The sequence below is a fragment of the Protopterus annectens genome, chromosome 9.part0 (assembly GCF_019279795.1).
Source record: "Protopterus annectens isolate FY-2018-M chromosome 9.part0, PAN1.0, whole genome shotgun sequence".
In the NCBI taxonomy this organism is placed as follows: domain Eukaryota; kingdom Metazoa; phylum Chordata; order Ceratodontiformes; family Protopteridae; genus Protopterus; species Protopterus annectens.
The window spans coordinates 92,558,024-92,581,314 of record NC_056743.1 but is presented as its reverse complement, the minus strand read 5'-3'; the positions used below and the strand labels follow the sequence as shown (position 1 = coordinate 92,581,314).

Below are 23,291 nucleotides of genomic sequence, written 5' to 3'. Positions count from 1 at the left end.
TAAAATGGAGAACATCAATATCTGTGCAGTGACTGAGACCTGGTTCAAGGCTCTAGAGAGCACCCCTGCATTACCAGGCTATAACTCATACCACACATTTTGGCCATCTAACCTGGACCAGAACACCAAAGGCGGAGGTGTGTCCATATTCTTTAAGGATATCCACACCTCCAGATTAGTTGAGCAGTATAATGCATCCAAAGTTATCCAAGTGCAACTAACTCTGGGCAAAACTGCAATCCAAATTGTAGCTTGATATAGATCCCCCACCATGCCCCAGGATTCACACTCCTCTTTTCTTGATATACTGGAAAATATTAGGGTTCAACCAAACACCCTAATAATGGGCAATTTCAACTACCCCACCATTAACTGGGAAAACTAGTCATGTACCAACTCCTTCGCTCAACGCTTTCTGGAATTCATAAATTCCAATGCCCTGGATCAGCTTATCCACACCCCCACCAGGGACAACAATATCCTAGACCTAGTCATCACCAACATGGGTGACCGGTGATCCACACCTTAAGTCAACTCCTCATTGGTCAGATCCGACCATAAGCTAATCACCCTAGATATCTTCATCCCGCCCCCACCCAGCATTAAGGAAACCACGGTAAAATATTTCTCCAAAGCCAACTTCATGCTTCTTAAGACAGAAGTGGCAAACTTCATGACACCCATGCAGATAGATAATACAGTCACGACTGCTGAATCCTACACAAATGCACTCTGTAAGTACTTACACAAGTGCATGGATCGTGCTATCCAAACAGAACCAAGATGCTATCCTCCAAAAAAAAAAGGAAGCCAATCTGGTGGTCACCTGCCATATACAAAACTCTACAACAAAAGCAAGAAACTGTTGCAAAAGAGAGCTCCATGGTCAGCCTCAGTAAGAGGCTGAGATCCCTTTTAAGATCCTCCAAAGCTAGCTACGAAAACAAAATCTCCACTGATTCTAAGGACAACCGCAAAGCATTCTATAGCCATGTCAAGAATCTCAATGGCAACATCCAGAACTGCTCTGAGTTGCACTACAACGGCATGAAAATTAAAGAACCAACTGATATTGCCAACATCCTGGCAGATAGGTTCAGTGCTAACTTTATCACCCCCTAAAGGGCCCATATCTATACAGGAAGAATGCAGAGTCCCTGTAATCACATCTATGCAGGTAAAAGCTTCACACACTAAAACCAAAAACACAGCATCCATGGGACCGGACAACATCCCAGGCTGTGTTTTACATTAACTTCAGAACGAACAGGCTCCCCCACCTAAGCACCATGTTCAATCATAGTCTCACGTCAGGCTTTGTGCCCACTGAATGGCACACAGCAACAGTTATCCCACTCCACAAAGGGGGAGCTACCACTGATCCTGAGAACTGTCGCCCTATTAGCCTGATGAGCCTGATTTGCAAGGCCATGGAACGTAACATCATTGAACTCATAAACAGAGACATTGGCAAGCTCCAAACTCTGGACCCCACCCAGTTCGGGTTTGTGAAAGGCAGATCATGCCTTCTGAGCCTGATCGACGACTTTAAGACAGTCACCAAAGCCGTTGATGAGGGTAAGGTGGTTCACACAGCTTATCTTGACCTCGCCAAGGCTTTCAACTCCATCCCCCATTCTGAAATTATAGCCAAACTCACTAAACTAGGTATAAATCCATACGTCCCAAGATGGGTTGCCAACTGGCTCACTGACAGAACCCACACTTTAAAAGTTGTAGACTCCAAATCTGACTTCAAACCAGTGCCAAGTGGAGTACCACAGGGTTCAGTCCTGGGACCTCGCCTGTTTGGTATCTACTCTGAAGTACAGGCTAACACAGACGGCCTCTGGCTAACGAAGTTCGCAGGTGACTGCAAACTAGGAGCTATAGTAGAGTCCCCAAATGATGTAGACATCCTACAGATGGGCCTCACTGAGACAGATGCCTGGTGTCAGAGGCATGGCCTTAAGCTCAATGCCAAAAAATGCATTGTCATCCTCTTTGGTAAAAACTCTGTACCCATGAACTACCACATAATCGGCAGTCTACTTGACACCGAATGTGTGAAAAGAGACCTTGGGACCCAGGTGGACAGTAGTCTCTCCTTTGATAATCACATTGCCACAGTAGTCAGGAAATTCTTCTGTGTGGCACACCTCATCAAAAAAGGGTTCTCATCCAGGAAAAAAGAGGTCATTGTTCCCCTCTACTCGGCACTCATTAGACCCGTTATAGAGTTGCCCCTTTTGGAATGTACCTCACAAGACATCTGCAGCAGCTGGAAAGGCCACAGAAGTACTTCACTAAGAGGATTACTGGCCTCAAACAGATGCCCTACACTGACAGTCTCAAAAACTCCAGCTTTACTCTGTAGCATATCACCTACTCCGAGGAGATCTCTGCCTAACATATAAAGCTATGTTAAACCCAGAGCTGTTGTACATGCTACACCTAAACAAATCCCAATCCCTCTGAGCTACACGCTCCAGTGACCTAAACCTTGTCACCACAATAAACAGGACATGGAGGGATAGATTCCTGTTCCAGAGACTTCCTATACTTTGGAACAAGCCACCCATTTATGTCAAGCAACTTTCCTCATTAGCACTCTTCAAGAAAATTCTTGATGAGTGGATGGGAAATAGGAAATACACCCTGGGGATCACTTCTGTGGCTCTTCTCGACAGGGGCACATGAAATTAACTTTCTTGGGTGCCGTAAGCCAGGGAACCTTGTTGGCTAGGCTTACTTAGACCCTTGGGCCGATAGCCTTGTACTTACTTAAGAACTTATGAATGGAGGACAGTGCAAGGGACCTGGTCTTCCTTGGAGTCCAGTCTTAATATCAGTGTCTTGGAGATGAGGGATGTCATCCTTGTGCTGCAGGCTTTCCAGGAATCTGTCCCCACGGGTGTAATTTTGATCCAGACAGACAGACAGTATGCCCATAGTTTGCTATCTGAACAAGTAGGGGGATCCTGATCTTACTCCTTGTGAGAAGAGGTCATGAAGGTTTGGCAGTGTGTCATTTCCTCTCAACAGTTTGATTGCAGTGCACATCCCAGGGAAGTCCAACATTCTGGCAGGCAGTTTAAGCAGGAACATTCTTTTTACTCATATGAGTGCTCTCTGAATCTGCTTGTTGCTGCTCATTTTTTTGACTCTGGGGCACTCCATGTTGTGACCTGTTTGCTTTCCCCTCCAACACCAATGCAGCAGCCATTATGCCTTAGTCCATCCTCAGGGACATTCACCTAGAGATGCTGTCCTTTATGCTTGGCCCCCAGGACTCCTGTATGTATATCCACCAGTTCCACTAATAATCAAGTTCCTTCAGAAGGTAGCCTGCTGCAGAGCAATATTGATCTAGTCTCCCCTGTTAAGCCTCAGCTGGTGTGCTTCCCCTTCCTGTGGCCTCTTCTGAGATGCCTACCATGGGTGATGGATCCACTTCTGAATCTCCTTTCCAGTCTTGTAGGCCTGGACCCACCCATCCTTCAGACTCTGAAATTAACTGCCTAGTTTCTCCAGTTCCCTTGATGGCCAGAAATCTCAAGCCTTCGGATAGCATGGTACATCTTATCCTCTTCCCAGAAAAAAATCTACTAGGAAGTAGCTAGCAAGTGGAAATGTTTTAGATTTTCTTGCAGATTTGTTCAGTGCAGTTCCAGTTATTCCATGATTAAGGTACAATGGGCATCCATAATTATCATGTTGGAAGGGACAGTGTACCTTTTGCTGCCTTGAAGATCTCCATAGCTTTCCTTAAAGGGATATTTCTGTTGCACCCTCCTGTTGGGGGCTCCTTACCTTATTGAGATTTACCTCTTGTGCTGCAGATCCTTGCAGGTTTTCCTTTTGAACATTCTACTTCCTTGGATTTGAAGCTTTTGCAATGGAAGACAACATTCCTGGTGGCTATTACTTCTACCAGGCATGTATCTGAATTACAGACATTGTTATTTGCCCAATATCAGGTCTTCCATAAAAACAGTCTCTCTTTGTACAGACCCTTCTTTCCTTCCAAAGATAGATACTGAAGATAATCTGAACCAGTCTGCTCACTTTCCAGTATTTTTTCCAGCAAGAGTGATACTTGTTACATTGTCTGGATGTGCATAGTCCCATCTAGACCGAATGTCAGTTGATCAAGTTTTTCAGAAAGTCTGTCCAGTTATTTGTTTCCTTTTCTATGTCTAGATTAGGCAAACTTGTTTCTAAAGTTAAGCCTTCCAAGTTGCTGTCAGATTGTATCCCCTTTGTGTATTCTTTGAGGGGTAAAACCTTACATTGGAAACCAAATAGTCATTCCACTAGAGCTATGACCACCTCTATAGCCTTTTTCTCCAGAGTGTTTTTAGAAGGTGTGTGTGTGTGTGTGTATGTGTGTGTGTGTGTGTGTGTGTGTGTGTGTGTGTGTGTGTGTGTATGTGTGTCTGTCTGTCTGCTACCCGGGTAGGTCCTCACACATTTATGACATACTACAAGCTGAATATTCACTGTAGGTCCATGGCTTCATTTGGGTCCACTGTACTGTGCAGTATCCTTCCTTAGAACCTCCAAGGTGTGTTATGTGGCTGAGGACTCTGTCACTCAGGTTGAAGCCAGAGGGAAAATACATCAGATATGAAAGTTGTGTACTTAATTATAATGATAGAGCCATGTTGCCTTTGTCCATCTGGTTCAACATTGTCTCCCTCCTGCCCCCCCCCCACCCCCACCCCCAGTTGTATGACAGCTCCATCATAGAATGGAAGAGGTTCTTTTTCCGTTTTTGCTGGGGTCTTTGGTTCCTGTTGGATTAAGTTAGTGTTTTTCATGAGTTAGTGAGGGGCAAACTCAATCTGAAGTATTCTTAAGGGAGTGAGGGTTTGTGGGTGGGGGCAGGAGCCTGGAGAGCTGAAGTCTTGAAGATATGGCTGGCCTCTGATCCAAGTCTGATCTTATGCCCGCATGTTGAATCAAAGACAACACATATCTATATTAACCGTAAGTTCATAACTTTCGTTTTTAGCCTTTGTGACCAAGTTGAGTTCATAGTTAAAGGTATACGATTTGACAAGAAAAGGAAGGTAGGAATAAAGGACGGTAGAATACAGAGAAGAGGTTTTGCCAGAAATACAGAATTCCCTACATTTCCTGGCACATGCTTGGTTTTTATTGCCTTCCTTAGCTTAATTTATAAAAAATAAATAAAATGAAAACAATAAAATGGCATTTTTATTAGGGCTAACCATGTCAAGACAGTGTGATCAATTCTGTATGCATTTTTACCACACAAAAGCACGAAAGTTGGCTGTCTCAAAAGAAGAATGTTTTTTTTTTCTTTTTTACAAAGTAAAATGGCTGTACAAGTTGAACTCCTCATTAGTGTTGCACATATTTCAAAAAGGTATATTGTTAAGTTTAGATGGACTTAATGTATATCTGTTCTGAATAAAAATTTGGAAACTATGAAGAGTGCAGCAGAGCTGCTTGATGTTGTGCAAACCACTGTCTGTTTTATGCTGTAATTTGATTCACCACTCCTTGAATTTCAGGAGTGTTTTAACATTATATGAGGTACATAAGCTCATAGCTTCACAAAGGAGCCTATCGCAGAGCTTGAAACTTTATCCCCTAGTTCTATTCTTAAGTGCTCTGCAAATTTATCAAGGGAGATTAAAACACTTTAGCTGATGATGTACATAAAGAGAATGGAGGATTGTTCCTAAGTGAAAAAAGCCTAGATGGGAAAAAGATTGTTACATTTTTTAAAGATTGTAGGGATGTTTTGGTATGAATTTTTCAAAACAAAGCTTGCAAGACTTTTCATTGTACACATTGTACATGAGTTTTTGAACTGAGAGCAAGTCACCACTTAGTATTTGGCGGTGGGTGGTATGCAGAATAATACTGTAGCCAGTTGTAATGTTTCCTATTTGCCCCCTTGTTTGCTTGCTAAAACCTTTGAATTTGTTCCAGTTTGCTGTTATCTGTTTGACTAAATAAAGTAGAAAATTCTATATTTTACTATCTACATTAGGTAACTTTTGAAGTGTAATGATATGTTGTATGCCGCCTTAGGTGATGATGCTTGAAGTGGCAGCCATATCTGTTTTCACTGGTAACATTAAACAGGAATGTTAGGCGGCTGCTGTTTGCCCAGGAGTCTACAGATATCTGTTTTTAAGGTAGAGTTGTCATTGGGATGTGGATTTCCAGCGTTATTTTCTACAGTTGCATAATACTTCTATAAACGAGATGAAATTTCTCTGATTGTGTTGTCTTCATGCCAAAGCTCCAGCTTATGTATTTATTTTGGGAAACAGCTGCACCAATTTTAATTCTTTGACAGATTCTGCACACCCTGTTTTATCTGATCCCTAGGACAGTTGGAAAAAAAAGCATTGAATGAAAAATAGTACTAGTAGAGAACTACATACAGGACAGATGTAAAGAAAGTACAGAATAAAAAAGTTAATTTAAGTAACTGTGGCAAACTCATCAGTTAGCAAGGATTGAGTTTGATTTATTACCACTATTTTAGTCCTCTCATGTAACCATCTTCATACCCATTATAAAATTTATGGGTCAGTAAACCTTTGCAAAGTCAAAAAAAAGTTTACCATAACCCATACACAGCATTCAGTGGATCGGGTATCTCTTCAGTTTAATCAGGGAACCCAGCATAGGTCACTACTTTGTCATTTCACAGGTATTCAATAATAGCCATGTTCCAAAGCCCTGCTTTGATATTCTGCTGCAGTGTCCCTGGTACCGCTTTGGCACACCTCTCTCAGAACAGGGCCCAATAGGTAGGTAATTTTTTGTATAAGTCTCTGAAGCAGGATGAGAGGTGGTTGAAAAAAAGTATTGCAATATGTGCTGTAGCCCATGTGTGTGGAGTACAGCTGTGGCAGTGCTAGCCATTTAAGTCCAAAGAAACCAGAGTTCTTAGAATTGTGACTTGGGGCAGGTTATACACACACTGTTGTCTTGTGACACCATTTTAGAGGGCGGTGATCAAACCTTTGCAAAGTCAAAAAAAAGTTTACCAAAGCATGATTATCAGGAGTATCCTTCATCATTTACAAAGAAGTTTACTGTCTTGATAAGGTAGTCAATAAATATCAAGTACTTATGCAAATATTTTTTTCTGTAATTATGAGCAAACTAGCAATATTTCCAGTGCAAAATGTTGTAAACCAGAATTTTCCATGAACTGATCTGTCATCTGTCTCCTGCGTTGGTGTTTCACACCATGCATCTCAATAAAATGTATGAAAATATTAACGTAAATATGAACAAGTGACAAAGAATTTATTCACTGCAGGACATTCTCGACTAACAGTCTTAGTGACGTTTTGTTAGTACCTCCATGCCCTTTCTAATACTGCCTATTATTATTTGGTAAGTCACTTAGTTAAAGAAGCCAGACCCAAAAAAGCTTTGGTCATAAGGAGGGGTACGGGTTTGAACTGGGAGTGTACAAAAAGGCATTTCAGGCTTGAGTGAGGTAATACTAATTACAGCATTCAGTGGATCGGGTATCTCTTCAGTTTAATCAGGGAGCCCAGCATAGGTCACTACTTTGTCATTTCACAGGTATTCAATAATAGCCATGTTCCAAAGCCCTGCTTTGATATTCTGCTGCAGTGTCCCTGGTACCGCTTTGGCACACCTCTCTCAGAACAGGGCCCAACAGGTAGGTAATTCTTTGTATAAGTCTCTGAAGCAGGATGAGAGGTGGTTGAGGAAGCCTTGTATAGTGCTATTCTGATAGCTATGAAAGACTTTTTTTGTAAATGCCTTACCTACTGTTTTAAACAGCTAGTATCAAATATCATGCACATGCTCCTGGGCTCTAGTCATGGTCTGTAGTGAGACTTATAACAGTAACCCAACTCTCCTGTGGTGAAATGCCACTTGGTCATTACACCCTCCTCCACCTCAAGTACCTTGAGCAGCCAGTTCACTAACAAAAAACGTATGTTGCAGTCACAGCTTCTTGGCACCATAGAACTAGCCCAGAGCAGGTCTTAAGATTTGTCTTCTGATGGGTTTTCTTTCTTGTCCTTCGGATAAAGATGGATGGAATGTGACATCATAGAACTGCTTTTATGTGCACCTGTCTCAAGCAGCAGGTAGCAAATCTAACAAAAGCTCTTTTACGACTCACTGAATTAGTAGCACCTACATCCAGTAGCAACTCTGCCACTTCACTTACCTTTTAGGAAACTTGACAACTATAGGTATAGAAAAAAAGTATTGCAATATGTGCTGTAGCCCATGTGTGTGGAGTACAGCTGTGGTGGTGCTAGCCATTTAAGTCCAAAGAAACCAGAGTTCTTAGAATTGTGACTTGGGGCAGGTTATACACACACTGTTAACCTTGTGAGGAAGCATATGTTATACTTTCTTTAATTTGCTGTAATCTTGCACTTGTTAGGTTAATCATACATTATAGAAAACTCGTTCTGTTCATTACGGGTCCGGAACCTTATCTAACAGATGAGCCTGTACACTTCATCTAGGATAAGGAATAACTCTGTCTCCCAGGGATGTTGCAGGGTTTCACATGTGTGCTTCCTGTTTTATAAGCTGATCTCTGCACTGGTTCTTTGTCTCTTGTGGTATCAGAATCCAAATCTGTTTTATACTGCCAGGTTACATTATCTGTACATCTTTACAGAACATCCCCCATTCACAGACTTATATTGCCTCATTTCATTGAGGTCAGAACCAAATTGTGGCATTTTGTTTTATTGTACTGTTACTACTACTCCAGCTTTAATGCACTTTTCTTGAACTCACGGGAAATATTTCTTGACGGTCTTCCTCTGGAGTAATCTGTCATGCTTGTTTTACTTTATTAGAAAAGCAAGCATCCTTGTCAGGGACACCATAATTGCCGACATTCCTACCAACTAATAGTTTGTAGTAATGATCTCCCCATTTGCAATAATGAGCTTTCCTTTAACATGCTACTGCTTCACCTCTTAATATGTTATTTCGCCTCTTGTCAGTCTAATTACTGTGTTTCTAATTTCACCGTTATCATGCTCGTCCCTCCTTCTAGACATTAGTGCTGGTTCTGTGGGATCCAGATACAGTTTAAAAGACTAGAGGGGAAGGGGATACTTGTACTTTATTGTTTGATTTTGAAATCCCCCCTTCAAGTAGGAGTTTATTGTTAAGTGTTTGATTTAAAGAAATAGTTCTGTGTGCATTAAATGAAGATGTACCCCAACTGTCCATAATAGCCATCACTTAATAGTTCTTCTCTATGCAGTATTTGAAGCTAAGATCATATTAACTTTTGAATAGCAAATATATATTCCAATGGTATTTTCTACCTTTCAGTGCCATGTGCTGTCCAGTGTGATGTAATGCTTTACCACTGGGGACTTGATATATTTGTAGTCAAGCCCCCCCCCCCCCCCCTCAAAAAAAAAAAAAAAAACACGCACACACTAGAAAGTTACTCATAGTACCACAGGTAGCATGTCTTGCAGAAGAGTTGATACTTCACACAGCTTATTTCACAAATCTTATTACTTTCTTCAGATGGGCGGTGCTTTATATTGTGTGCTTAAGAAGCCGTAGAAGGAAAGAAAAAGAGAAAAAAAAGAGGCAAAAAGTGCTTTAAGGAAGTACATTGCCTTCTCCTGTTTACTAGCACAGTGCACTGGGATATCAATTATGCTAGTCATGTTTTACTGCTAGTGCACTTTTTATCTGAACTAGTATTTGAATGGGCAATGGGCAGATTTTTTTCTCCTTTGTCAAAGGCAAGAAGTTAAAGCAGAGTGCCCCCCCCCCCTTTGTTTAAAAAAAATGACAATAGGAATACTCATGGTTAGACAAGCACTAATGTTTTTGGCAACCCTGCTTTAATACCATTGTAGTTTGTTTCCTTTCCTCCTTCCGGTCTGTATAAATGGCTGGAGCTTGCTACTTCCTCATCACCATGTCAAAACCATTGTTCAAGTGTTGACTGCACTTGGGGCCACCATGCTCAGTGGCAGCCACTCTACTTTTGTTTGCTGTTTTGCTGAGGAGCACAGCTCTATGAAGTACTCTGTTAAGGGTTTAACTGAACAATGTGAAAGCAATGCTGAAAAGAATTTAAGTGTAAGGGCCCTTACTGGGAAACATCAAAAGCCAGGAAGAGTTTCATCTGACATCAAGCTGTTCCCAAATCCAGCAGCAGACAGTCAAGTGACTTAAGACATCCCCTCTAGAAGCAGGCCCCTTCCTTGAAACCAAACTCTTTACATCAGCTACCAGAAAAGTGTAACAACAGGCCCTGCCTTTTGCTTCAATGACTATAGACAAACTGGAAATGACGTCCTTGTCCGAGGCATTGTGGGAATACCAGAGCCTGTTCCGACAAAGAAGCTAGCCTCATACCAGTCCTCCATTCCCCTAGACTTGTATTCTCCCTATCATCCCCAGTCACCCCCCTCCTCCCAAGAAATACCGCTGACCATTTCTCCACCAACTGTCACAAGGAAGCAAGTCTTTGCACTGTCCTTAAGGCCAAGAACACTGATTTGCTGGACCCTGATAATATACAAGGATTCCTCCCGAATGGCATGAAACATGACCTGTCTGGGGCACTCAAATCTCTAACCATAGCCTCTTGACAGACTTTGTGCCAAACAAATGGAGGTTTGCAATGGTTTTCTGTCTCTGTACAAAGGATGGAGGCCTTCTATGGACCTGGGGAACTACAGACCCATGAGTTTGACTAGTCTCAAATTCAAGACCATTGAAGGAATTATCATGGGTCTAATAAACAGTGACATATGAAACCTACAGATAATGGACCCTATGAAGCTCAGTGTCATCAGAGGCAGGTCATGCGTACGTAGCCTAGTGAACTTCCTAGAGAAGGTCATTAAAGCATTGGACGAGGGCAGCACAGAGCATACTGCCTCCCACAACCTAGCCAAGGAATTCAACACAGTACCTCACTTGGGCATTGTAAATAAACTTAGAAAGTTAGGTATAAACCCATATGTTAAGCGATGGATAGCCACATGGCTCACTAATAGGGTGCATATTAGGATAGGGGAATCCACTTCCACAAAAAAACATTCAGTAGCCGAATTCCACAGTGATTGGTGCTGGGGGCCTCTGCTTTTTGGCTTGTACTTCTCTGAAGTCAAGGTAAACATCAAGGGGCTCTGGGAGACTAGGTTTGCAGATGACTGCAAAATGGCCATGGTCATTGAATCTCTTAAATACTCAGATACCCTTCAGGAGGACCTAATGCAGACAAACAGCCTGAACCAGAGCCATGGACTAAAACTTTGTGAAAAAATGCATAATAGTACCCTTTGGAAAAACAGGCACCCCTGAAAATTACCATATTGATAATACACCCTTAAAAGTAGAACCACTTATCAGGGTTTTAGAACACATGTTGACAGTAACTTGCTGTTTGACTACCATGTGTCTACTGTGATGAGAAACTCATTCTTCATTGCACAACGTAAATGTAAGGGCATTACGTATAGGTCCATGGAGGTCTTTGTTCCACTGTACTCAGCTGTCATCAGACCAGTCATTGAGTACAGAGCACCCATTGGCATATACCTGACCAGGCAGTTGAAGCATCTTGATAGTCCACAGAGGTTCTGCACAAAAAGAATACAGAGAATAAATAACAAGAACTGTTCAGACCATCTCAAATCCCTATTCCTGTACTGGGTCTCCAACAGACTGCTGTGTGTTGATCTGTGCCTAGCCTACAAGGCATCGTGATTCCACCGTGATGGATTTGTTGCACATCTGCAAAACAAACCTAATCAAAAATACTCTAAACCTAAACCTTGCTTGCAACATAAACAGGACATGTTAGAAGGACAGGTATGTGCTTCGAAGTTTACACCATCTCTGGAACAGGCTTTTCATCCATGTTTTAGCAAAGCTCATCCCCATCTCTATTCAAATGTAGTTTGGATCAATGTATGGGAAATCACAAATTTACTTCTGGTTTGGTACCTGTGCCCCTAATGGACAGCCTGCAAATGCTTGATGTGTACAGGCCTATGTAATTACCATAAAGTTCCTTGAGGTATTAACACGTCCTCAGTATTTTGGTAAATTTGACTTGGCTTGCAGTGTTTTTTGACTGGGTAGCCTAGTGACCACGTGTGAACCTGTATGAAACTGTTGCAAGCTGTTTAGGCCTCAATGACTTTGGCTGTCCCATGCCCTCAAGATAGTTTCTCATTCCAAGTTGCTGTGCTTTTTGCTTCTGCAGACCTCACTTCTTTCTTCAGGATGCATCTTCTCTTCGTAGACGCAGAAATTTCTGGTGCCAAAACTGACACCTTTGATACTAACCCGGCCCTGGTTTTGCTTTTCTTGCACCCTGTCCAGGTAGTAACAGTGGCAGAAACAAAAATCAGCACACCATGTTGACCTCCCTGGTACTCTGTCATAGATGTGGTATACAATGCTGTACATGCACGATATGTTCCTGGCATTGTAATTTACACTCTGCTTGGTCTTGATGCTGCCAGTAGCACCATCCTGGCATTGATCATGGTGCATGCTGGTCTGGCTGCCAACAGGCCCCTTCCTGGTATTAGTTGTGGTATATATTTGATTGGGGGTATGATGACTTTGGTGCTGGTCAACCGTTTTGCCTTCTCACAGGTTCCATAAGCACCAGTGCTAGCAGAGCTATTGTCAGTGCTTTGAGTGTGTGTGTGTGTGTGTGTGGCTGCCTGATGCAGTCATCTGCAGAGTAAAATTTGCTAGTAATTAAACTTCTGCACATCAAGGCAAATGGCAAATACTGCTGTGACCATTGGATATAGAGAGAGATAATTATGCTACTTACCTCCCTTAAAGACCTCCTGTAACCATTCTTGTCCTTTCAAACCATGACTAATTCCTCATGAGAATCTTCAGAGATCTCACCCAAAAGACTTTTCAGAAAACGAGGCACGTAGACTCTGTCTGGTCAAAGGTTTGATAAGAGGAGGAGGGAGCCGCCTTGGGGTCACTTACTGATGACCAGAAATTTTGTGAATTTCTCCTTTAAGTGCTTCACTCTTTAATTCATATTTAATTAATACCATAGCTCTCCTCACCACTACATTTCCACAAACTAACCTAACCCCTCTAGATCCATCTACACAAAATACCTCTACTTCCTCACTACCCAGATTTTCTCTATTATCTCTACCTACCACCACTATAAAATACTGCTTATTACACTGAAACCAAACACCAACACCCCTGACAACCTACCTCCAGAATTCCTCCAAATGTCAGCCAGCTCTATTGCTTACCCCATCAGCTTACTTCTTAACAGATCTATTCAGGAGTCCCATGTACCTTCAGTCTGGAAAAAAGCATATATTCTCCTTCTCCATAAAGGTGGCAAGAGTGATGACATTTCCATCTTCTGACCTGTTGCTATCCTCTTGCCAGTCTCTAAAATCTTAGAAAAATGTTTTCACATTCAACTTCTTAATTACCGGCTTCATAACCTAATCCTTTCTCCTACTTAGCATGGTTTTAGGCCTAGTCATAGTACCGCTGCAGCTGTTAGATCCTTCATGGATACAGTTAACCAAGCCTGAGATGCTGGAAAAACTGATGTTCTTCATGTTTCACTGTTGCAGTAGTTACATTTGGGTAATCTGCTGGCAGGTTGCCCTCAGTCGGCTTGAATAACAAAGTCTTGGGTCCTGCGTCAGTTGCTCTCTCTTCTTCCATGACATCAGGTCGTCAGGGGTATTAAACATGCAGCCGATGCCATTTTAACCAGTCTTTCTTGCCACGCGGTGCCCGAAGCAGAAGCAGTTCGCAAGGGTTGGTCGGCCGACTCCTGAAATTTTCATTTTCGAGTTTCAGAACCGAAGTCTTCAACCTAAAGCTAAGTACCCCGTTGGGGAAACTTTTTCTTGCTCCTTACCGATGTCAGTAAAAGTTAATTGTATTACTTATGGGAAGCAAATACCTCATAAGGATTTTCATTTGTACTGTATTTCTTGACTAGGCCTTGACCACAATGTGCCTTGCTGTCGGTTTTGTGCTAAATTTAACCAACGCACTATTTAGCGTCTGTATATTTTTGCTTCTAAGTACTTTGGCTCAAGATTTAATTATCCAGAAATGTCGTCGGTTAGCAATCCGACTGCCGGAATTCACAAAAAACACAAAGAAAAAGACAGAGAGACAACGAAGCTTCTCCTAAGCCAGTTGCTGGTTCGCCGGTACTCAGTGAGGTGCTTTCGCAGCCCTTGATGCCCGCTCCTTTTGATTCACAGGCCTCTACCGAGACCCATTCGGAGTCCGGTATGCCACGAGACACTTTAAGTATTGAACCCATGGATGTCTCTCCCTTAGATGGGTCCGGAGCCGCTGAGCAAGCACCGGCTTCTGAGGGTGTTTTCAGGCCTAAAGATTTGTATATTAAACCGATGTCATCATCAAAAACAAGGCAAAAACCAACTACTATGTCTAAAAAAATGACGCATGGGCCATGTGTTCAGGCCCCTATGCCTAAAAAAACAAATGATCAAAATGGCTGAGGATTTAATTACTTTGATTAGGAGTTCCCAACCCCCTCCTGCTTAGAGGCCTAGGCAAGGCACTGATTATGAATCTTCAGGTCAGGTTTCCATTTCTTCTGATTCCTCTTCTGATCAGGATTTTTCTATTCCACCTTATGAGGACTCTGATGCAGAAGAATCCATCCCTTCTGCTTCTCCTCCTGAGGATTTTTCTTTTGGAGAAACTTTGCATACCTTAAGGGAACATTTTCATTGGGAGAGTCAGGATTTTTCAGAATCCAAAAAGAGGCTTAGGGATTTCCTTCTTCTTCCTCAGCATAGGCCTTTGGCTATTCCTCCTGGTTTAGACATTGTTGATGATGTTTTCTTAGAATCCAGCATGGCTCCTGATTCCCTGCCTCCGGCTCCTAGTAAGCCATACAGATATTACAGGGTTCCTGACTCCCACAAGTTTCTTTATAAAAACCCTACTGCTGATCCTGAAACAATTTCTCAGGGTCTCAAGGGTGTTAAGGCTTCTCCTGCTAAAAATCCTACCCCTTCTGATAGAGACTCCAGGGCACTGGATAGATGGGGTAAGAAGGTTTACATGTCTGCAACCCTGGCAGTCGGGGCTTTAAACTGTCAATTTCATATGCTTAAATATCAGCAGCATGTCATGGGCTTACTGAAACAGAAAATGATGTTGATTTCTGACTGTGTGGAAAATAGAGTCACAGGATTTATTGCATTCAGCTGAACAAGTTGGAAAGCATACTTTGCAATGTGGTTTTGATTCCTTGGAGGCCTCTTGCAGGGCCTCTGTAACTGGATCTGTGATAAGAAGGCATGCTTGGCTCAAGGAGCAAAATCTGCGTGATCATATTAAAACAAAATTGTTGGATGCTGCTTTACAACAGGACAGTCTATTTGGTAATAAGGCAGAAGAAGTTCTGAAAAAGATGGAAGACAAAGCTAAATCTATGCAAACTGTAAAAGATTTCTTACAAGTGCAGCCATCCAGGTGCAGTAGGCACTGGCCTATTAAGAATTGGTCCTTTCCAGTACCCAACAGAGCTGCTCAGGTCAAACCCAGACACTCCAAAGGTTCCAGGTTTCAGTCGCAAGGAACTTACAGAACAAAACAATGGGGTGCCTCCACCTCCAAATCTGGAAGTAGCAAGCCCCCCCCCCCCCCACCATGGTAAACAGTCTCAATGACTTTTCTCTGCCATTTCAAAGCGCTTATCTTTTGGCAGCCCCTTTTGGGGGGGAAACTAGCACTTCATGCACAAAATTGGCATCTAATTACCCAGGACAAGTGGGTCTTAAATATAGTATCCCAGGGATACAGATTTCATTTCCACACGTTGCCAATTCCAAACGGATGACCAGATCTGCCTCCAAATCAATGGGCAGAGGCCCAGAAACAAGTTATGTCCCTCATAAATATGGGGGGCTATTCAGCCAGTACCAGAAAATGAAAAAGGACAAGGTTTTTATTCAAGACTTTTCCTGGTACCCAGAAAAGACAAATCATGGCGTCCAATTCTCGACTTATCCATTCTAAACACTTTCCTGGACATTCCAAAATTCAAGATGCTGACTCTACAACAGTTACTGCCTATGCTGGGCAAGGTTGCCTGGTTAGTAACTCTAGACTTTAAAAAAGGCTTACCTGCACATCCCAATCAGGGAATCTTGCAGAAGATACCTCCACTTCAAAGCAGGCTATTTGCATTACCAGTTCTCTGCACTGTCCTTTGGCTTATGTACTGCGCCCAGGGTCTTCACAAAGTGCCTGGCACCAGTAATTGCATTTTGCAGACAAAGAAACATTCAAATTTATCCTTACCTGGATGATTGTCTAATTCAGGCAGAAAACAAGGACACTCTTCTAAAACATCTGGCGTTTGTAAAAAGACTTCTGACTTGTCTAGGGTATACCATAAACGAAAAGAAATCACACCTGGTACCCTCTCAAATAATTATATTCCTGGGTGCATCCTTGAATACAACTGCCCAGATGACTTACCCTTATACCTTACGCCAGAAAAACAAATTCAATTGATGACTGACCTCAACCAAATGGCCACAAAAACCCAGCTATCTGCAAGACAAATTCTGCAGGCCTTGAGTTTCATGGCTTACTGCATTCTAATAATTCCATATGTAAGACTGCATATGAGGAAGCTTCAGTGGCACATAAAAAGCTTATGGAGTCAACATTGTCACAGCCTGGAAACAAAGATTCCTATCATTCCATGTCTGCAGCAATAGTTCCTATGGTGGGCAGAGGCCTGCCACCAAAACAAGGGACTGTCATTCATTCCACCCCTGCCACCCAAACCCTGACTACAGGCGCATCAGATTATGCTTGGGGGGCACATCTGGCAGGGAGATGCATTCAGGGCCAATGTAGCCCAAATCAAATGCACCTACATATTAACCAGAAAGAGATGCTAGCTGTACAGAATGCTCTGACAGGCTTCAAGGACCATCTTCATCCAGGACAACTACTGATAAAGACAGACAACGCCACAGTCATGTGGTACATAAACAAGCAGGGGGGGTACCCATTCCTACCCCCTTTGCAGACTAGCCATGGCTTTGTGGAACATGGCCCTGACTTACCAAATACATCTACAAGCTCAATTCCTGCCAGGAAAGCAAAATACTCTGGCAGACGAACTAAGCAGAAATCTTATGGACCCACACAAATGGAAACTGGATCCACAAATCTTCAGCATGTTGACGCGCAAATGTGGGAGCCCAGACATAGATCTTTTTGCCTCACCCCAAAACTATCAGTTGGACAAATTCTGCACAAGAATTCATCACAAAAAAGCTTGGAGTGTGGATGCTCTATCCTTCAGCTGGAAAAACTTATCAGTCTATGCCTTTCCCTTTCTGCCTCTGCTCTCCAAGGTCTTACTAAAAGTCAGACAGGAAAAACCAAAAATTATTCTGATTGCTCCAAACTGGCCTCACCAACACTGGTACCCACTCCTACACAATATGTCGCACCTTCCTCTGTGGTTCTTGCCTCAGGCACCTTATCTTCTGTCTCAGCAGATCTATCAAATTCTGCACACTCATCTCCTAACTCTGGATCTTGCAGCATGGCTAATCAACTAATTTCACCAGTTACATCTCTCAGCAAGCCTGTGATGGATGTCATTTTGCAGGCTAGAAGGTCTAGTACTAGAAAATCTTAGGCTGACAAAGGAAAAGATTCTGTGCCTGGAACCAAGCACAAGGAATAAGCACAGCAATGCCCAATATTCCTCAGATTCTGCAATATTTAATTGAGATGCTTCACAAGGGCCTATCTTTTTCTTCCATAAAAATCCATGCCTCTGCCATTTCAGCTCATTACAACAAAGCAGTATCTTAGAGGGGCCAAAACTTTAAGACCTCCCAGGAGAGCACTAACTCCTGCATGGGACCTCAGTTTTGTGTTGGAAAAACTCACTCTACCTCATTTTGAGCCAGCTGCTACTGCAGACCTAAAATTTCTCTCTTGGAAGACCGCTTTTCTTTTAGCAGTCACTTCAGCTAGAAATATTTCATAACTACAGGCTCTCATGGCAGTGGAGCCTTTTATTGTCTTTTACCCTGACAGGGTAGCTCTCAGGACCAGTCCATCCTTTTTGCCTAAAGTGGTATATAGTGTGGCTCCTAATCAGACCATTCATCTACCAACCTTCTTCCCAAATCCACAGAACAAAGGTGAGCAGATTCTGCATTCATTGGATGTACACCAACAACTAAGATTTTACTTAAACAGGACAAAATCTCTAAGAAAATATGAGCAGTTACTGGTGGCATTTGCTGCAGGGGCATAGGGGAAAGGCTATTTCAAAGCAGACTATTTCAAAATGGATAAGCCATTGTATTCGTTTCTGCTACATGCACCATGGTAAACTTGTCCCCAAGGGGATCAGATCCCATTCCACCATGGCTGCATCTATTTCTGTAGCCTTTCTCAGAGGAGTTCCTACCAGAGACATTCTAGAAGCTGCTACCTGGAGCTCGGTTCATATAGGTTCATAGGTTGGTACTGAGCTATCTGCCCAAAGGCATATATTAGCCCAGCCAAGTTTTGCGGTATTCACTGCCCCTTTAGTAGTTCCCTAGACCCTTGTACTAGCAGCTAGTACCCTTGGCCCCTATCTAGTAGTGCTGTTGGTGTGATCCCCAGTGTGAACTTTGTTACCATCCACTCATCAAGGTTCCTCTTGAAGAATGATAGTGAGCGGCTCTGTCTTATGTAGATTGGGACCCTGTTCCGTACTAAGGGAAGTCTCTGCGAAGGGAATCTATGCCTCCAGCATGTTTTATTTATTGTTGTGTTGAGGTTTATATCCCTAGAGCTTGTAGCTAGAGTAGATTTGGTTTTGCTAAGATGGAGCATGTTAAGCAATTCTGGGTTGGACATGGCTCTGTACGTTGGACAGAGATCGCCTCTGAGAAAGCGGTATGCAATAGAGAACAGTCTTAGCTTTTTCAATCGTGCTGCATAGGGCAACTGTTTGAGGCCAGTAATTCTCTTGGTTAGGTACCTCTGTGGTCTCTCCAGCTGCTGGAGATGTCTAGCCAGGTACATTCCAATTGGTGCATTGTACTCAATAATGGGTCTGATGATGGAAGAGTAGAGGGGCACCATTACATCCTTAGATCTTGATGCGAACCCTTTCATGATCAGATGGGTCACATAGAAGGATTTTCTAACCACTTTGGCAACATGGTTATCAAAGGAAAGCTGGCTATCTACTTGGGTCCCTAGATCCCTTATTTCTTCTTCAGATTTCAGGGGATTACCTCCTATGTTGTAGTTTGCGGGTACTCTGTTTTTTCCAAAGGGATTACTACGCATTTTTTTGCATTTAGCTTGAGACCATGGCTTTGACACCATGCATACGTCTCATTTAGGCCCTTCTGGAGGATCTCCATGTTGGCTGGAGAGACTATTATAGCACCCAGTTTGCAGTTGTCCGCAAACTTAGTCATCCACAGCCCTTCCGTGCTTGCCTGTACTTCTGAGAAGTATATGCCAAACAGGAGGGGCCCCAGGACAGAGCCCTGAGACACACCACTCGTTACTGGTCTGGATTCGGACATAGATCCCGCTACTCTGACTTTATGGGATCTGTCTGAGAGCCAGTTTGCGATCCATCTTGTGACGTAAGGGTTTATGCCCAGGCTGGTGAGCTTATCAATAATAGACGAATGAGGAATGGTGTCAAATGCTTTAGCAAGGTCAAGGTAAGCCGTGTGTACCTCCTTTCCATTATCTATAGCCTGAGTAACTGTCTCAAAGAAATCCACCAGGTTCAGGAGGCATGATCTGCCCTTGACGAAGCCGAACTATGTGGGGTCCAGTGACTGGAGGTTCCCAGTCTCTCCATTTATGACTTCCATAATGATTCGCTCCATAGCCTTACAGATCAGACTGGTCAGGCTTATTGGTCGGTAGTTCCCAGGGTCAATTGTGGCCCCACCCTTGTGTAGCGGGACCACCGTTGCCGTGCGCCATTCTCTGGGCACATATCCTGTGGAGAGGCTGAGACTTAACAGGGTATTAAGATGCGGGGTTAATTCCTTTTGGAGCTTGCGTATGACACAGCCTGGGACACCATCTGGTCCCATGGAGGCAGTGTTTTTAGCTTTAGATAGAGCCTTGTTAACCAACGTATCAGTAATAATTGGACTTACACAATCCCCTGGAATGGTAATAGGCCCTGCAGGTGGTGAGGGGGGGGGGGGAGGAATTTGCATTGAACCTGTCAGCCAGGATGTTGGCAATGTCAGAAGGGTCAGTGTATTTTGTTCCATTTTGTACTAGCTCAGAACAGACCTGAGCGTTGCCATTTAGGTTTTTGACGTAGCCATAGAAGGCCTTATGGTTATCCTTGGCATCCTTGGCAACTTTCTTTTCAAAATTAGTTTTAGTTGACTTGATGAGGGCCCTCAATTTCTTACTAATGCTGATCAGGGATGATTTTTCTACTTGAGATTTGGCCTTTTTTTGTACAAGTCTCCTCCTTTTATTGTAAAGTTTGCTTATGGCTGGTGTCCACCAGACTGGTTTCTTCTTGCTTGAGGAAGGAGTCTTGGTTTTATTTGGGATAGCATGGTCCATGCAATCCTGAAGATGCATATAGAATGCCTTGGTGTAGATTCCACATCCTGGATATCATTATCCTTCTGCAAGGGAATAGTGAAGCTTTCCACTTCGGATGCAAGTAGTTTGAAGTATGCTTTGGAAAGGTTTTTGACTATGGTTTTTTTTTACTCTGGGAGGTGGAGGGGTGAGGATGTCCAGGGTTATCAGTTTGTGGTCTGATCTGACCAAGGAGGGAGTGATAACGGGTCTGGTACAGTGGGCGCCCATATTTGTGATGATTAAATCCAATATGTTGTCCCCTCTAGTGGGGGAACATACTAGTTGTTCAAGGACATTTGAATTTATAAATTCCATGAATCGCTGAGCATAGGAGTTGGAACATTGGTAGTTTGCCCAGTCTATACCAGGGTAGTTGAAATCACCCAAGATTATGGTGTTGGGTAGGACCTTTATATTTTCCAATGTCTCAAGGAATGCAGAGTGAGCATCTTGGGACATGGTGGGTGATCTATAACTGGCTACAACTTGAAATGTGTTTTTTGCCTGCTGATAGTTGTTCATGGATGATCTCTGAGGCATCATGCTGTGCCACTAACCTGGAGATATGGGTATCCTTGATGAATGTGGATACACCTCCGCCCTTTGTTCTGCAATCCGGTAACTGAGGCCGGAAGGTATGATATGAATTGTAACTTGGCAGTGCTGGGGTGCTCTCTTGAGCCTTGAACCAGGTTTCCGTCACTGCACAAACATTGATTTTCTCCATGTTGAGTAGAGCCTCGAGTGTGTCCATTTTGAGGTTGAGACTTCTGGCGTTGAGTAGCATTACCCTTAGTTTTTGGTTACCTGTGCTGGTTACGATGGTTGGTTTGTTTTTTGAGCCTTGCCTAAAAAGGCATTATGGGGACGGCAAGAGCCTTGGCCAGTATTCGAAAACCTAGGTGTGACAGGTGCAACCCATCTCTGGCAAAACAGCGAGGCTTGTCTATCATGTCATCCCAGGCAGACAGACACTGGATCCCCTTAGAATGACACCAGAAGCTTAGCCAGTTGTTGAAATTGATCATGTTTTCATTGTATTGTGGTATCATTCTATGTGAAGGTAGTATGCTACTCAAGGTCAGGGTCATACCAGCTTGGGCTACATGATCAGAGAGCTCCTCAATGTCTCTTTTCATGTAGTCCAGGGAGGTACGTCTTAGATCATTCACACCAACATGTACAATGACAGCATCATACTTGTACTTGTTCTGGAGTGACCTAAGTGCTTGTGTTATGTGGCGGATCCGAGCACCCGACAGGCAGCTGACAGTAACCTTCTCCTTGTTAAGCCTGGTGAGTGGAACATCCGTGTGCCTTACTATAGAGTCTCCTATTACTAGCGTGTTAGGTATGGTGTTTTGCCTTAAGGGCTGTTGTGAGGCACACTACTGAGGTGAATTATGTGTTTTTTGGCTTGTGTTTGGGGGTGCAGGTTGCTTGCTTGTCTGCTTTGGAGGGCACCGTTTCTTTTTCAGATTGGTACCTAGTGCCTCCGAATATGTTTTTGTGTATTTATGCGTATGTTTTACCAGTGCTTGTTTTGTCGATTCATGTGTGACAGGTGGTGTGATGCAAGTGTGTCCCTTATCCTCTTGACTGTCTGTTACAGTCATGGGTTGAGAGCGCTTAGCCTCCAGTCTGGCTGTGTATTTGCATCTCTCACAAGTGTTTGTGTCTAGAGGTAAGAGGAGAGGGTTGTCTGTATACATGAGGCAGTTGTGACATTGCCTCAGGATGCCCAATTTCACCAGATGAACTGGAGAGTACACCTGAAGCTGACCTCTGGACATGCTTTGAAGAGTAAACTGAACTTAAGTCCTGTGGATGATCGAGGGTCTTATGCTATATTATAATAGTGCTGTCTGGGAAATTTGGAGAATAATAGTGCTGTCTAGGAGATTAGGACAAGTGCTGATTTCTGTTTTGCAAGTGCTGCAATAAGAGCAGCTGATCTGAAGCAATTGAGTTGAGGCTTGCCTAGTTCTAAGGGAAAATTTACAGCGCAGACTTTGTGGGGCCGGGAATAGTATACCCCGACTAACCCGGCGCTGCCCGACACTGCTCTGTGCTCAAGACCGCGCAAAAAGAGAGTTGCAGGGTTTTTTCTCTAGATAAGTGAGGAAAGTGAGTACAAGAGCTGTTTTTCTCTAAGCAAGTGAGAAAAGTAAGTACAAAAACTGGTTTCGTCTAGGTAATGTGGAAGATAGAGTGCTATAGTAATTAGTAGCTTATTTAGTGCTTACAAGTTCTGAACAAGTGCTGAGCATGAACAAGCAAATTTAAGTGCTAAAACTAAGAATCTGTATCTGCACTAGATGAGTTACAGGACAGAAACAAGTGCAAATTCAGGCTTTCAAATCAGAAAGTTGAGAGAGATGGAAGAGATTGCCCAAACGGCCAGTAACTACAAATTCTGGGCCAGAACCACTACTTATGTGGTAGACAGGTTACCTAGTGCTTACCACTCCCACTGATAAGCTAGAAGGCTTCCCTCCAACACAGAAAGGCTTGGGGGACTCAAAAGCTTACATACAGTCCTGGATACACAGCAAATCTATATCTGGAACACTAGTTACAGGAAAGGTAGGAAACAGGCTTAGTTTTTTTTTTTT

The 23,291-nt window shown here is 43.1% G+C and overlaps 1 protein-coding gene across 1 annotated transcript in view; it reads left to right on the top strand.

Moving 5' to 3' along the window:
- Window positions 1-23,291, top strand: part of AMBRA1 (autophagy and beclin 1 regulator 1) — a gene marked incomplete in the record, with an annotated part of 1,868,076 nt that overhangs the window by 1,821,050 nt on the left and 23,735 nt on the right.